At 34.3% G+C, this 16,195-nt stretch overlaps 1 long non-coding RNA gene across 1 annotated transcript; it reads right to left on the bottom strand.

Annotated features, from left to right (window-relative positions):
• Positions 1 to 4,263: 4,263 nt before the first annotated feature.
• On the bottom strand, positions 4,264 to 12,295 carry LOC128548525 (uncharacterized). Its single transcript, XR_008367134.1, has 3 exons — positions 12,071 to 12,295; positions 7,978 to 8,111; positions 4,264 to 7,199 (listed from the first exon to the last, which is right to left on the bottom strand). It is a non-coding gene; the product is annotated as an uncharacterized LOC128548525 (long non-coding RNA).
• Between the last annotated feature and the right edge of the window lie 3,900 nt (positions 12,296 to 16,195).

Genomic DNA, 16,195 nt, shown 5'->3' with positions numbered 1-16,195 from the left:
GCTTTGTAAGCGAGGGGTCCCGGGTTCGAGCCCTGGAATGGCACATTTTTCTTACTCTTTGACAATACTGGAAATCCAAAATATACAGAAGACGAATGTGAATAGGTCGTTCTCAGATCTTCGTTTAGAAGATCAAGTACTTAAGTCAGATTGATTCTGGTACTTGTGTAACATGTGTCAATGTCGAGTTCTGCTTAACTCTGGGCTAGAGGTCGTGGATGGTAGCTTGCATTTCCACTATCGTCCGTGCACAAGCTCAATCAAACCGAGTCTGCAACATTTTCGTGTTGTTAGGGTAACCTTTGGTGTTTCCACTCGCTTTATTTCAAACCGATTTGGATGAAAATTGTTAAAATAGCCATAAATCAGTTGACATTAAATGCATTTTCTTGTCAAGAAAAATTTGAGTTTTGGAATTTATTTTCAAATATTTAAAGTAAAATTTCATCTTAATAATGACAGTATAGTGCTGACGAAAAATACTTGGTGATAGATTAGCGTTTCCCATAGACGCAGTAGAAGAAACTTTAAGGGATTTGATGTTAAAGTTTCTATATTTCGTCCCTGTAGCAGAGACTCTTTCACATTCGCTATTGGATTTTTGCATATTTTTCGCTTGCTTGCTTTTGAAACTACGAGTTTCGAAATGTACAGTTCCTAGAATCTGCAACAACAAAGTCTTGTATCTGGATTATGACTGACTTGCTTTGGAGGCGACTATTGAAAAGGCCTATTGTTTGGCAAATATGCAGCTGTATGATTGAGATATTCCGCTTGTATCGAGATTTAAATAAATTAAACATTTAAAGTAAACGAGTCTATATTTGAAGATTCTTTAACAAGCTTTTATCACTAAGAATATGGAATTCATATACGAGGAGTGTTCGATATGAATTGCTTATTGTCCTCTAGCTCGATATCCACGTGGGGCACGATAACAACCAATACCTACCTGTATAGGGTTATTCAATACCTACACAACGGTGTATAAATGTACATGTTAGACTAAAAGTAAGACATAACATTTGCCATTTGAATACACGCAATCATTGACCACTGTAGTAAAAATGGTTGGTAGAAGCGTCGACAAGAAAGATAAAATACGGGCTTACATCAAAGCTCGCTCAAAACTTGGTTGTTCTTTGAAGCAGCTGATGACTGAACTTTCTACTGCTTATGGACCTTCTTGTATGTCTTATGACACAGTTCGGCGGTGGAAAAAGAAATTTGAGTCTGGTGGAGAGTCCATCAAAAGTGCACCGAAATCAGGTAGGCCAAAATCTGCATCTCGTAAAGAAATCGTTTCCAGAATAAAGGAAATCATTGAAGGAGATGCCAGATTTACAGTTCGTGATATTGCACGAAAGGTAGGTATATCACTATCAACGGTTCACCTTATTTTGAAGAAGCATTTGAAAGTCAGAAAGATTTCTGCTAGATGGGTGCCACATCTGTTGAATGATGAGCAAAAGAGGCAACGGGTTAAAGTGGCCAAAAAGCTGCTTCAAATGTTTCCAAAATGTGACAAAAAGCAGTTTGCCAATGTCGTCACAGGTGATGAAACCTGGGTCCATTATTTTGAGCCCGTCAGAAAGGTTAGCAATAAGATCTGGGCCACTAAACACAGCAAACGCCCAATAATTGCCGAACGTTTTTTGAGTGCAAAGAAGGTTTTGTATGCAATCTTCTTCTCTGGTGAAGGTGTCGCAATAAAAGTGCCGGTGAAAAAGGGCAAAAGCATCACCGGAAAGTACTACAAAGACGTAGTACTGAAGAAACTGAAAAAGTATTATCAGAAACGACGCCCTGCCACTGGTTTTAAACATGTCCGTCTTCTACATGACAATGCCCCCGCTCATACCTCCGCAATAGTTACGGCGTTTTTGAAGAAAGAAAAAGTAACTGTTTTGCCTCACCCCCCGTATTCCCCAGACCTTGCCCCATGTGATTTCTTTTTGTTTCCGAAATTGAAATCATTCCTTGCTGGGCGGAAATACCAGTCCCGACAGGCACTTGGATCTGCCATTCACCAGTACCTTATTACTGTGCCCAAATCAGCGTACCGTGACGCCTTCAAGAAGTGGATACATCGGCTGAAACTTTGCATTTCTAGCCACGGGGAGTACTTCGAGGGCATGAAATGAGCCCTTTTGAGCTAATTTGAAATTTGAAGTCTCTAGATAGAAATAAGCAATTCATTTCGAACATCCCTCGTATATCTGTTATATAGATGAAGGGTCACGCAGTATTTGATGTTAATTGCGAGTCTGATTCGTCTATATCATTTTTATGCGAGTCACAGTGATTCTGCAACAAGAAATGACGTAATCTAAATTTACAGTGAAACTTCAAGGAACATTTATATACAAATGGTGATCTCCCTGCCCGAGTAGTTATGGCAGCTGATATCGAATCACCAGCCCGTCAGCGCTTTGGTTCCGAACATCACTTTGGGTGTACAATTCTTTAATGTGTGGAAGCCATCCAGCTTGCTTACGGAAGGTAGGCGGTTCCATCCAGGTTCCCGCTTGTACAATATTGCCGTTAGGAGCACTTGGGTTTCAAGTTTATATCCTATGAGAGACTTAAAGACATTTTGAAATAATCTAAAGGAAATTTCTATGGAATTGATGGAAACAAATATAAAGATATTATCAAATCTATAGACTAGCAGTATTGTCGCTATTTTTTAATAAAGTGACACTGTAGTAAATCAACTGAGCCCATTGTCTGGGTTGAAATATTTCCTGAATTACCTGTCTAGCCATCTGAAGTGTTTCATTATCCTGGTTCAATCTAATTTCCCTCCTTGATCGAAAACGTCTGCAGCAACTACCTTTCCGGAGACGTAAACATGTTTCCATTGTTAAGTTGTCTCCTTAAATCTTCTCTCAGATAAACAGCAATTGGCAATCAAATGCAATAAAATGGCCATATGGTTTAAATCTACCCGTGTAATAAAGCAGGAAAAGGATGTCATAATTCATATATAGTTTGTCTTTAAATTTTAACAATTCATGAATTGATTTTTCTTCTAACAACCTGCCTTGAACTTATAAACAAAACTGTTTTGCTCTTAATAATACCACAAAATATTTCTCGCATGAAACACTTGATTAAACAGCCTTTGATATTTTAAGTAACAAATTGAATTTTATTATAGCAATACTTATAGATTACTGGAAAAATTCTGTCAAGTTATAGTCAATGAACCATTTAAATATTTCCACAGACATAGTAAACAAATGTAAAAGTTTTACTTATGTTTTGCACAATCATCAGATTTGACAGATAAAACTTAAGACCATTTTGCATTTTTTAAATGTAAGGAACAAGTCTAATGTTGTTTTTTTCTTTGCGAGGGGATTCTAGGCTTGAGAACGCTCGCGGACGGACCAAAACAAAGAAAAAAAGCGAAACCTCGGGTAAGATATGATTAATTACATATGCATTTTTAATCAAACCATTCCTTACAATATATAGTGTGATCAAAATCTTATTTACAGTCAAATTTGACTCTTTTGCTTTATCAACAGTAATAGTTTCGTATCTCATTTTAGCGCGACCCATTGTGTACTTACTTGCCGAATCTCTTTACCAGTCTGTGATCATCATATACAATGTGTTCGCGAATAATAGAAAAGACTATCGTATAAGCGCTAGGACACATGTAATCACTTTACGTTTAACATTCCATATTGTGCAAGTTTTGCTTCTGGGGCTTACTATTGGTATGATCAGACATTTTGATATATCTTGACCGGTATAAAACAATAATATATATAAGAAGATATTTACAACAGATTTTAAACATTTTCAGTAAAATGTAAGAAGCAAATTTATAGATGCGTTTCATCCAGACGCTAAAAAATTCTGAAACGAATTTATATCCTCCACAGATATCATGTCAGTTTTCAGTTAATGTATATGTTATGTATATTTTACGGAACAGAGATGTTTGGGTTAAGGGTTTCGTGACACATTAATTTAAATGGGTCAATAGTGCCGCTATATGAATGAACGAATGTAGAAAGTAACTGCTAAATATGAAAGTGAAATAAGGTATAGTACTACTTGTAATTCTTGTTTATTCTATTGTTGTGTCCATTAGTTTTAAACAGAAAGACGATAGTTCCCTCGTAAGCAAAGAAATCACTCATTGATTCAAAGATTCGTGAAATAGTCCACATGCAGAATTATACTAAAGTATATTAATAATACAATTTTTGCAGGGTTGTGAGTTAAAGTCCAAACGTGGCAATGGTGTTTTTGCTTTGAAGTATTTTTAATCTAAAAATATTGTTTTCAGTTATAAAAGATTAGTATCAATAAATATCAACGATATTTTATATTTTATTTACATTTAATTACGAGGCAACATAGAAAAGACTTCTTCAAAACATTTGTTTTATTCCTCATTTCATAGAAGATATACTGTGCACATTTTTACGTACATATTTCATCATTACATATTGATTTAAATCTAGAAAATCCCCATCAAACATCTGTATGTTTATGTGCATTTGTGTTAAATAGAAACACATGTGTTCACTAGAAAGAAATGAGTTCACTCATTCAGAAAGATTCATGAAATAGTCCACATGTAGAGTTATATTACAGTACATTAATATGGCGAGGTGACGGTGATTTCGGTTTTAAGTTTGCTTTTTAATCTATTTTTATCTATTCAATTAGGTGGAATTACTATTGATATCAACGGGATTTTGTATTTGATATACGAGGGGCGTTCAATAAATACCCGGAAAAGTGCTCTCAATTCTTCATGTATCATCAAAAATAAATGAAAATGCTACAAAATGTAGACTAGGGAATACTGAGTTGATATGTCAAAATTAGATTGTCTTTGGATAAATAATAAGTAAATGCGAGTCCCCATGGCAACGTCATGTCACGTCATTCGGCCCAATTTTGTCTCTTTTTTCTATTTTACATGCGCTAAAACATTACTTGCCGCTTACCTATTTTTCAAGCTAGCTTTTCTTAAATTGGGTGAATATTGATATGGAAAGTAAGCGTTACGCCAATAACGCCAAATTATAAATGTGACATCATTAAAATATTTGGCAGGCATATTGAGTTGGTCGTCGCTTGAAAATCAGTTTTGAACGGAGATCTGAGATAACATTTTGTGTTTTGAATCGAAAATCAAGGAAAGAGACAAATGCTATGCTGGAAAAGGTTTAAGGGACAATGCCCTGAAGAAAACAAAATTTTATTAGTGGGACGTGACGTTTAAAAGTGGTCAGAAGAATATTGCTGACGACTTGTGTTACAGACATGAAAAATAACGTTCAGTCACATTAAATGAATTAAAGAGCTCCTTGATAGGACATCAGTTCAGTGTCCAATTTCTTCAGTACGACAGGAACGTCATATGAACAGTATTTATTTACTCTTAGAAGGTGTAAAAGCATTTAATGGTGATGAACATTGAATCAATGGTAATCAAGAGTAGTATTGATTAATTGAGTGTTATATGACAGCATCATAATGACGTTGGGCCGCTTTTTAGGTGATGGCGTTGCCTAGGAGACGACAAATAAATATTGTGCATATTTTGAAATCTGTAATGTAGGTATTTGCATTCAGTATGTTCATATCCGTCATATTTTCAATTTTTAGCAAAACGAGACTAGAAATAAAGAAATGACAGCACTTTTCCGGGTATTTATTGAACACCCCTCGTACATTTAATTACGATGCAGTATGGAAATGTCTTCATCAAAACATTTGTTTTATTTCCTTTAAATATATACTTGCTCACCCAAAACCGAAAATATTTCATCACTTCATATTGATCTATATCTAGAAAATACGCATAAAACATCTTTAACTTGGCTAAATAAATAAACTAACTGTGTATGCAGCAATCATAATAACATGTCTATTTAGTAACAAGCATTCTTTCCGAACAAACTTCCAGATTTTTAGTGGCGTAACATATTTATATTGTTTTTAATTACACATTTATTAGTATATAGTATTTAAAACTTACACACTACCTTTCATACACACAAACATGTTTATTTTATCATTCCATAGGTGATATGCGATAATTGTTTATATATTCAAATAAGAAATTTGGGCATAATATATCTTTGATATTGTATCAATTACGTTATTTTATTTAAAATAACATAAGGCGAGATAATTATGAATGTGTACGATATAAACTACTAAAAACCTCGCTTTTAACCTCGCTTTTAACATCAAAAACAAAAAACTCCGTTCAATCATTTTGAAGATGATGACAGATTCAATATAAAAATGGCCGCCATTTTGAGGCCGACATAACTCGATCCAGTCGCAGAATTCGGACTGGCGATAGGCTTAGGATGAACTTCAGACATAATTGAACAAATTGGTATATGTCGCAATCAATCTTTTTTCAAATAACACGTGACCCAAAATATGGCTCTAAGCAAATACACCGAGGCTTATAATTGTTGGAAGTGTAAACTGTGAGATGTATACGTAAAATTGGTGTAAAATATGTTTTCGCATTATCATGATACTGAGTAGTAAAGATGTTAAGTCAAATGAAAAGTATGATTTGTTTGAGATGTTTTATTGGCAAGCTCAGTATACATGGGTCTCGTTAAAGTCCTTTCCTTGTTCGAAACCTCGCTTGATTAGTTTCTTTTATGTGAGGACGCCATTCCGCTTTTTTTTTGGAACGTGACATTCCCTGTTGGATATTTATCCTTCTTGATCCTTGTTTGTTTACATAAGGTGGTCGGTGGTTCTAATCAGATGCCCACTCGTGATGATGTATCTTGAACTGTTTCAAAAGACAAACATACAACGAATTCTAATGAATAAGAAATTTTCTTTTCATGAAAATTCTTAAAACGCATCCATAACAGCAATTAGTCAAGTTTTTTTTCAATTACATGTATTGAAATAAATATTGTAAGTTTGCAAAATGTAGCGATCAGTGATTAAATGAGTATCCAGATCCCAACGGAATGCCTTTACATTTCATTTTTGGTGTAGCAAGATTATTGCCCCAGGTCAGCCTAGTGGTACTCCAACTCCCGTGGCCGCATCCGACATCGTACAGTCTGCAATTATTACCTTTACAGTGGAATGCCTTGCAACAGATTAGTGTGTCTCCACTTACGCTGACTGAATATTGAACTTTGTGACCGGGACTTCCCCATATAGATGTGTCAGAACTGAAAAATATCACCAGATTATAGGCAGGTTATTTCTTATCTTCTTAAGGCTGTAGTGATACTTCTGTCATTGTATTCTCAGTAATTACAGCTAAAGTTATACATAGATTGCTTTGAAATCTACACCTTGTGAACTAGATATATACTTTATTTAGAATGTCTCAATCTTTATTCATTAAATTATATATGAAATAGTTATAGAATAAGACATGCCTTTCATGAGAACGTAAAACATAGAGCTTTCAAAACTAGTAGCCAATAGTTTTTTCTTTAAAGATTGACAATTGATAGGCTTTCGTAAATTACTAAATATATGTAAGACACTAAATGAATTTCTCACGACAATTACATGTCTATAAGTATATTACTTTCTTATACGTTTGGATGCAAAAAAGTTACAATACAAATTGGTATTACAGGTTTTTTGATCATGTGTTAGACAATTTCAAAATAGTTTGTCACAAAACTGTTAACGAGCCAAGGGTCATACATTGATAGTCAACTCAAGCAATTTGATTGATTTAAATGAGACGTTATTCATTGATTACACCATTTTAACATTTTTATATTCTGCCTCGAGTCAATACTGGTTCCGATAGCAGAAATATTCGAAAAACTGAGATAACATTTTTATCCCTGAACGGATCACACATTTTCTTAATTATATAATTTCTTAACCAGTGGTTATAGATTCGATTCAATTTGAAAAAAAAAATGTTGTTGAAATTTTCTAAGAAACTAAATTTTTGCACGTAAGAGGAATCAAGTAATATTATACCTGCATGTGGGTCCATAAATATTGGCTGGTGCCGCCCAGCAATTTGCCCCACCGGCGGCAAGTGCTATAGGAAGACCACAGACTGTCAGGAGAACAATTAACAAAATGCACGCTTTAAAAGTCGTGTTTGCTGACTGTAATAAGAAGAAATGCCTTAAATATTATCAAGTCCCAAATGCAATAGAAAATGTCACAAACATCAGAACACATGTTATGTACAATTTTCAATTTTGTCTTGAAACAACTATAACGTTATGCTACATATGTAAATCTACACAGATTATTTGTGATTTTTCCTAAGATAAATTGTGACTTCATCCTGTTTATGAATTTTAACTTTAAGTCTAATTCAAGTCGCCGATAGCGATGAATCTCATTCAACATAGTACCTGTTAATAAACTAGAAGAGTGACGGAAAATGCTCACAACGCTTTGCTTTCAATATATCTCAATCAGATCAAATCTTTACATACTGCTATATATCTGCCACATTTTAGCATAGAATATCTCTTAACAAGAAATATCTTTAAAAATGATGGTCGGCGAATTGTAATAAGGAAAGAAGTTTATGAATTTTTCGTCTAACATTCATCTTTCATCTGACATTTTTCAAATTGCAAAGCTAAACACCGCACTTTAACAATTTAAATGGTTCTCTTTTAATTTTTCGCAAAGGTTTCGTATGGTTGCAATTTTGTTTCGTTTATTTCGTTTATTCGTTTATTTTGTTTTGTTTCGTTTACAGTCCAACTGATCCCGCTTTAACAAATGCATATTCGCTATTCATGAATCTTTGGACAATGACGTCACACCTATAAAAAAGTGAAGGTCAAGCAAAACGTACAATTGTAATTATTTCAATATTTCTGTTTCATAAGCAAAGTTTGACCGTAGTCATATCACATAGATAAACTGTATGCAGCGTACCTTCATTTCAGTGTAATGAGATTCAGTCATTATATAGCATATATATAATAAAACAATTTCAACTGAGTTCAATATTTGCATACCATACTAAAGAAAAATATTCATATATAATAAATCAGTTAAATAATTTATAACAAATATATCAAAGCAAACAAGTACTCATTTTAATATGCAATCTGAATAAGTCACAAAAGCAAGAAACCTTTTCATATACAGACGACAATTGTAACAAGGAAAATCTTTTAAAAAGCACTTCTCTACATAAAAGACTCTTATCACACCCTTATTCATGTGATACGCAGACCTTTTTCAGCTCTTTCTTTAATTTGATATATGTTGGTACTTGAACAGGTTTTTATCATATTTATTAAACTTACTTATCATTTTGAGATATATCAATATTCTTGCTAAATATACTGAGCCAAAGTTAGCTCTAAAACTGTGAACAGCGTCGTTTAGGATAAACGCTTTGTCTACATTTCACTCAGCGTAGCACAATCAACAGAGTGAAAGAAATTGACACTCTCGTCCAATCAGGCAGAGTGTTGCATAAATCTTCCATTTTGATAAATCTTCTATAATGCGTTATCAAGTGGTTTGATTTGCAAACTGAAGTCACGTGGCATAGGTAACGAAAACGAATTTAGACGGCGTCGCCGAAAAACATATTGCAAGCTGCTTTTGCAAGTGCCGCAGTCACAAAGGACATCGGACATTATGATAGGGATTTTGCGCTAAGTTCAATGCTATTTTTTGACTTCAGTAGCTGATAGTTTTATATAACAGCTTCAAATACTGATAAATAAGTTATATTCCTATCAAACTGTCACGAAAAGTAGTTTTATTTTATATGCGTTTTTTTTTTGAAATTCCAACAGTTTGTAACTAAGGGTCATATTTTTGAAAGATTTAAAATGTGTATTTTAGTTAAAATAAACATTGGTATTTAAGGTATGTCTACTATGAAATATTTTAACACAAAAAATAAACTGATACCATGCAGATTATCAGTTTTATTGACATTTTTGAAAATAAACGAAACGGAAAAAATAAAAGTGGAACAACACATTTGGTCCCTAACTGCACTCCAGTTATTTCCACCCGAGTGCCCATGATAACACTGATCATATCCTATTGTTTGTTTTCTATACATCTATTGCTATACTGTATTTATACACATGTACAATACTGACCGGGCATTATCTGGAGGATTATTATTGAATACATGCAGTGGTGTAGCTGGCCATACATTGGCGTAGTTGGCCTTTTCAGTTGAAACGGAGGGGGGCAGGAGACTGCCTATTCCACTGCGGGTTCAGGGATGCCTTACTTTCAGCATTTTATATCAGTGGAACTTCACCAGCTAGTATCAACATATATATAGATATTCTTGGAGTGTCTGTGTTAGTTCTTGAGGTCCTTACTAGTATTTCGGTTGGCTTCGAAATAAGTTTCAGATGTGTGTTAATTCTTGGGGTGTCAGTGTTAGTTATGGGCAAGTTAGTATTAGTTCTATGGATGTCAGTGTAAGTTCTGGAAGCAATTAGGTTAGTTAATGAGATGGTGTCTGGTGTAGTTCTGTTAGGGTATAGGATGCTGGATCGAATAAAAGCAAATGTTGCTCTTAAAATGCATTCTAGGTTCGCTTCAGCTGGGTCCTACAAAAGGTAAATAAATTGCACTTAAGTGGCACTATTCCCATAGAAGTTCGTCTGTATTTCTTTGTCATGTTTACGTTGAAGACACATATGTAATATGTCGAAGCCACTTGCTTGGTTCTTGACTTATGACAGATGCAGTTGTCTCAATCCTGATAACATTCAATCGACGGACTTAGACTGTCAAGAGGTAACAGATCTGATTGAAAAATTCATAAGAAATTCATAAGATATACTTATAAGGATCTGTCTGCTTTCTAGCTTCACTTTCTATGTCCCCTATTTATTTAGTTTAGTGTTTTCTGTGCTTAAAATATTTACAAAAATGAATAAAGCTGTATATATGTAAGATTTAGGAAACACATGCAATAAGTGTCAAATATGCAGCATACGTATATAATAATTATTTACAAAGGCATGTGAACTATTTTGTTGCGTCACCGGTGGGAAAGATGTTTAAAACGCAAAAATGATTTATGTTCATATATTAATAGAAAAGAGAATGAGAAATGTCTACAAAGTCTTCTTTTTTGTTCATAAACTTGTAAAATGAAGTCGCATTTATCAAGAAATAGTCTTCAACTATCATAACTATGCAATATCAGAAGTCTATCCCTATGGCACGTTTTCCTTAATATGATAGGCAATCTGAATAGGAAAATGTCCGAGGTCCTTTGCCGCCACAAATTTGCCTTTAGTGTAAAGCTTCGCCCCTAGAATATATGAGCGAACTTACATTGTGGTAACTTGTGTTTTGGTTTGAAGGATGGCCTTAATTCCTTCAGTTGTAAAAGAACAGCAACAATTTTTCCTTGCGAACGTTAGCTGATTATTTTTCAATGGAAGCGACCAAGAATTCTGTTTATAAATTACAATTATAAGCCGTAACATATTTCTAAATTTTGCGGTTACTCCACTACGCATTTCTTTTATTTAAAGTATATGATTTTCATTTTTGTTTTCATTTCACTGGACATATAGAACATCTTTTTATCATACCTTGTTGGCCATTCAATTAAGATGGTTCAAGCTGTCTGAGATTTCAGGAAATGTTCTGTTTGATCGCTGGATACACCTAATTTACTTTTACAAAATTGTTGTTTAAAGTGACGGCAGACGTTTGATGAAATTGTTTTTGCTAACATACACACAGGTTTGTATCTATTTATCAATTTTATATTAAGTTTAATTGTCTATGTGCTTTTGTAGTCTTAAGTACTGCAATGTTTTAAACTGTTAGAGATCAAAAACCTTTCCAAAGATGTATTCTTTTCTACAATCGATATAAAGTATACAAACCTTTGAAGACTGTAGTAAATAAGATTTCATCAACCGTTTGTTTTTACCTGAACAATCATTATTCAATATACTACAACAAATGACACATACTAAGACTACCGATGCGTCCTAACACTAACCTGAATGATCTGTGAAGATAAACAATAACATAATATGTACGAAATATCATACACTTTAAAACATCAAAGTAATAATGTGACAATACATACCTTATCGAACAAGTATCTAAACAAGAAGAAAATGTAATTTAGCAATTTAGCATCTGTAAAGTTTGTTGCCTTACTGACGAACAATACGTTATTCAAAAAGTCTTATATACCCTTGTTTATTGTTTACTTTATAATATTAGGAATTACGTGGTTTAACGTATATTTTGGTACAACGAGTCACAACTATAAACAAACTACTATTTTTTTTATTAGTTTCATATTATTTGATGCACTACGGTAGCTCGTTTGTGTCTTGTTTTGTTGGTGCCCCTGTCAGTACAACAACAAGACAGTAAGATAAACAATTTATGTCTTATTGGTGCCCCCGACAGCACGAGGACAGGACAACACGATTAATCATCTATGTCTTGTTGGTGCCCCCGCTAGCAGGAGAACACGATAACCCAATAAATCATCTATGTATTGCTGGCGCCCCCATCATGACGAGGACAAGATAAAAGTTTTCTGTCGTGTTGACACCCTATTTTGCCGTGGCCTCGTGCTTGCAAAGTGATTCTGTCGTACACAGACAAATTATTTTCTCGCTGTTTTTTTTTATTTCCAGCTGACATACGTTTATGTGTTTATTGCCGTTTAAAAGTCACCCTGATATCCATAGAAAATAATTCTATTCGTCTACCGCATTACATTAAATAAAAATGATACTTAATTCAGTAGGGTTCTAAGTGACGTGTACTCAAATGATAAACTCAATTTCTGGAAACTACATATGTGTAATTTAATTGTGCATGTCCAAACAACCACAACATAATTTGCCATGCCATCGTGTTGTCGCGTGGCTTCTCTGCTACTAGCCCGGTTGTCGTTCTGGCGGGTGTACCAACGCGACAGCGAAACATGGCAGAAACGAGCCACCATGCATTCGACGATCAACAAAACATGATTGACGTTAACTAGACCTCTTTTTTGTTAGTAAAATAAATAAACAAAAACGAACGACAGTGTACGCGTTGTGCAACACGTTTGCACTGTAGCAAATCATATTTCTATGATGTATATCGACGGCGCTCACTTTGGTGTGTGAATAGTGTCTATGCACTTAAATTTAAGATGTGAAAAGCAGAAATTTGTCACCAAACAAAAAGTTAAAACCCACAGAACTTCACAGAGTAAAACATTTTAAAAAAGCTACTGCAAGGAAACTGACAAAGTCTGATTAACACACCAATTTTAATCTAGACTGCATATGTGTTAGTTGGAAAGATCTACACTGAATTATTTTGTTATGTCATTCTAATACCCCATTCCGCTTGTATGACCAATGTCTTTGAAAAATCCTTCATGATAAAACTTCCTTCGGCATATTTACTTTTTTATTACACACATAAGTCTATGCAACAACAATGCAAGTAATTAGATTCGTTGTGTTTGCTAGGCGAATACATTTTATAAAGAACGTAAGATATATAAAATGAATAGTAACATTTTGCAGTCAAATTCGCTTTAAAAATGAACAAAACCTACACTACTATTTTTTTCCAAGGAATAATTCCCGACATGTTAACTTATTAAATTTAAATAACATATCATTTTTAATATAATATAAATGCTCTACGTCAGCGCTGAAATGTTCCCCGAAAATTGACATTATGATAACGAAGGTAGGTTGTAACAATGATATTTATGAAATATTTAATGAAAAGTAAAATATACAGAATACATGGTTTGTAATACTTTCTTTCTAAACTTAAGTCTCGCTAGATATTTTTTCGCTAACTTGCCGGTAAAAGCCAGTAAAACCTAATTTTATCTTTTCTGTGTCTAATGCTAATGTCTTTAAAAAATGTACCTGCGTACCAGGTACAAACGCTATAAATAACCTACTCAAAAAAAAACTTGTAAAATGTTTGTTCTTGGTATGTTTGCTTGACCTGCCTTATTTATCTTCACTTCAACGTCACCCCAACCCCGAAAAAAAAAATAAAAAAGAAAGAAAGAAATACAAATGCGAAAGTTGAAATATCTTAAAATTTTACGGTTGAATATTTTTTGCAAGACAGCTTTTACCATGGATTCACATTTTAAGCGCTTGTTTAATCATCTCTTATTAGCTATGCTTTGCATGTATTTGTTAAATTAATTCATCAGTATTAATGCATTTTGAAATACACATTTATTCAATAACAAATTGTTGACAAAACTTCATGTTTTATAAAAAGAAATTAGTAAGTGTTTACACATAAATACGTGCAAACGAATCTGTAGATACAATTCGCCACGCTGCAGTGATTTAGTCATGAATAAACAGTATCTATGTCATTTAGTTACTGCATCATGAAAAAGTTTCTATACGCCCGTCCAGGTAAAACCTGATGTTTTACGTGATGGCGCGTGCATCTGGACGTCCGTCCGTCTGTTTGACTGTCTGGAGAAACAAACTTACATTTGTAAGGTACTGAGGCAAATAGGTTATGGTATGTTTTTTTCCAAAAGTAATGTTATAAATGTGGGTTATATGGGACTCTTAAGAGAAGGCTTATTCTTTTTCAAAATCTACAATATAAAAGGGACAGGATTTCTGAATGGTCAGTATTTACAAAACGATCGACAGTGTTAAAATTAAGAGAAAATAATTTAGAAATTAAGGTCTAACCTTTAAATGTAATCTTGCAGAGCTTCTAATTGAAAGAAAGATGAAACATCCATAACCTACACTGACTTGAAACATTGTTTGTTTGTTTGTTTTGGGTTTAACGCCGTTTTTCAACAGTATTTCAGTCAGGTAACGGCGGGCAGTTAATGTAACCAGTGTTCCTGGATCCTGTACCAGTATAGACCTGTTCTCCGCAAGTAACTGCCAACTTCCCCACATGAATTATCAGAGGTGGAGGACTAATGATTTCAAACACAATGTCGTTTATCAAATAGTCACGGAGAACATGCGCCCCGCCCGAGGATCGAACTTGCGATCCCGCGATCCGTAGACCAACGCTCTTACCTACTGAGCTAAGCGGGCGGGCTGGAACTTGAAACAGAAACATGGCTCACAAATATATAACTTTATGCAATAAAACCTTGCAATGGAAAGTAAGTGGGAGCTATATTTGGCCCAACATTTCAATAGGGGAAAATATGGACCACTATTTAAAATCTTATGCTTCTTCTAAAGCAAAGCAATTTGATCGGAAGTTTCTCTATAGAACACAAGTAAAATTTGATGCGAATGTCCAACGGTCTTTGTATCACTTGTAAGGAGAAACGGGAGACCTTTAGGCATCTTTTTGGGAATGGAAGCATGAACAATAAAAATGGGCAACAATGTTCCCAGTGATAAGCAATATCGCCGAACAATCATGTGAAAATAAAATCCAAAATAATGTGATTACAGCTTGATTTGGGATATATTATTCCTTGATTATGTAAAAACAGTGGCAAGAAAAGTATAAATGCCACAAAACCTGCAAAAATACACCTGAACGAAAGCTGTCTACATCTATCTATAAAAACATCTGTGTTAAGCCAATTTCTACTGAAAACTGACAAATTTGTGCAAAAGAATTATTTCCAATAACTCATACGTCTGTACCAGTCATTACAGTATGAGTTGCTTTTACCCGATGTTACATCACTGAAATGTTGTTGAAAAATCGGAGTTTAACCCAAAACAAACAAAAGGTTTTTCGTTTCGAATAAGAATTATACAAATGCGAATAACAACAGTAGTTTTGTACTATATGTTTTTTTTCTGATTTTCTGATGATATTGTTAAAGTATGTTAAAATCTCAGAATCTATAAGCAAATAAACAGTATCATCTCATGTTGAGTGCGCCCGCCCGCTTAGCTCAATAGGTAAGAGCGTTGGTCTACGGATCGCAGGGTCGTGAGTTCGATCCTCGGGCGGGGCGTATGTTCTCCGTGACTATTTGATAAACGACATTGTGTCTGAATTCATTAGTCCTCCACCTCTGATAATTCATGTGGGGAAGTTGGCAGTTACTTGCGGAGAACAGGTTTGTATTGGTATAGAATCCAGGAACACTGGTTAGGTTAACTGCCCGCCGTTACATGACTGAAATACTGTTGAAAAACGGCGTTAAACCCAAAACAAACAAACAAAACATGTTGAGTGCCTCAAAATAAACTTTGAAAATTCATGATGAATA

Source organism: Mercenaria mercenaria, chromosome 14, assembly GCF_021730395.1.
Source record: "Mercenaria mercenaria strain notata chromosome 14, MADL_Memer_1, whole genome shotgun sequence".
Classification (NCBI taxonomy): Eukaryota; Metazoa; Mollusca; class Bivalvia; order Venerida; family Veneridae; genus Mercenaria; species Mercenaria mercenaria.
The sequence above is the reverse complement of the archived record's forward strand: the minus strand, read 5'-3'. Positions and strand labels throughout refer to the sequence as shown.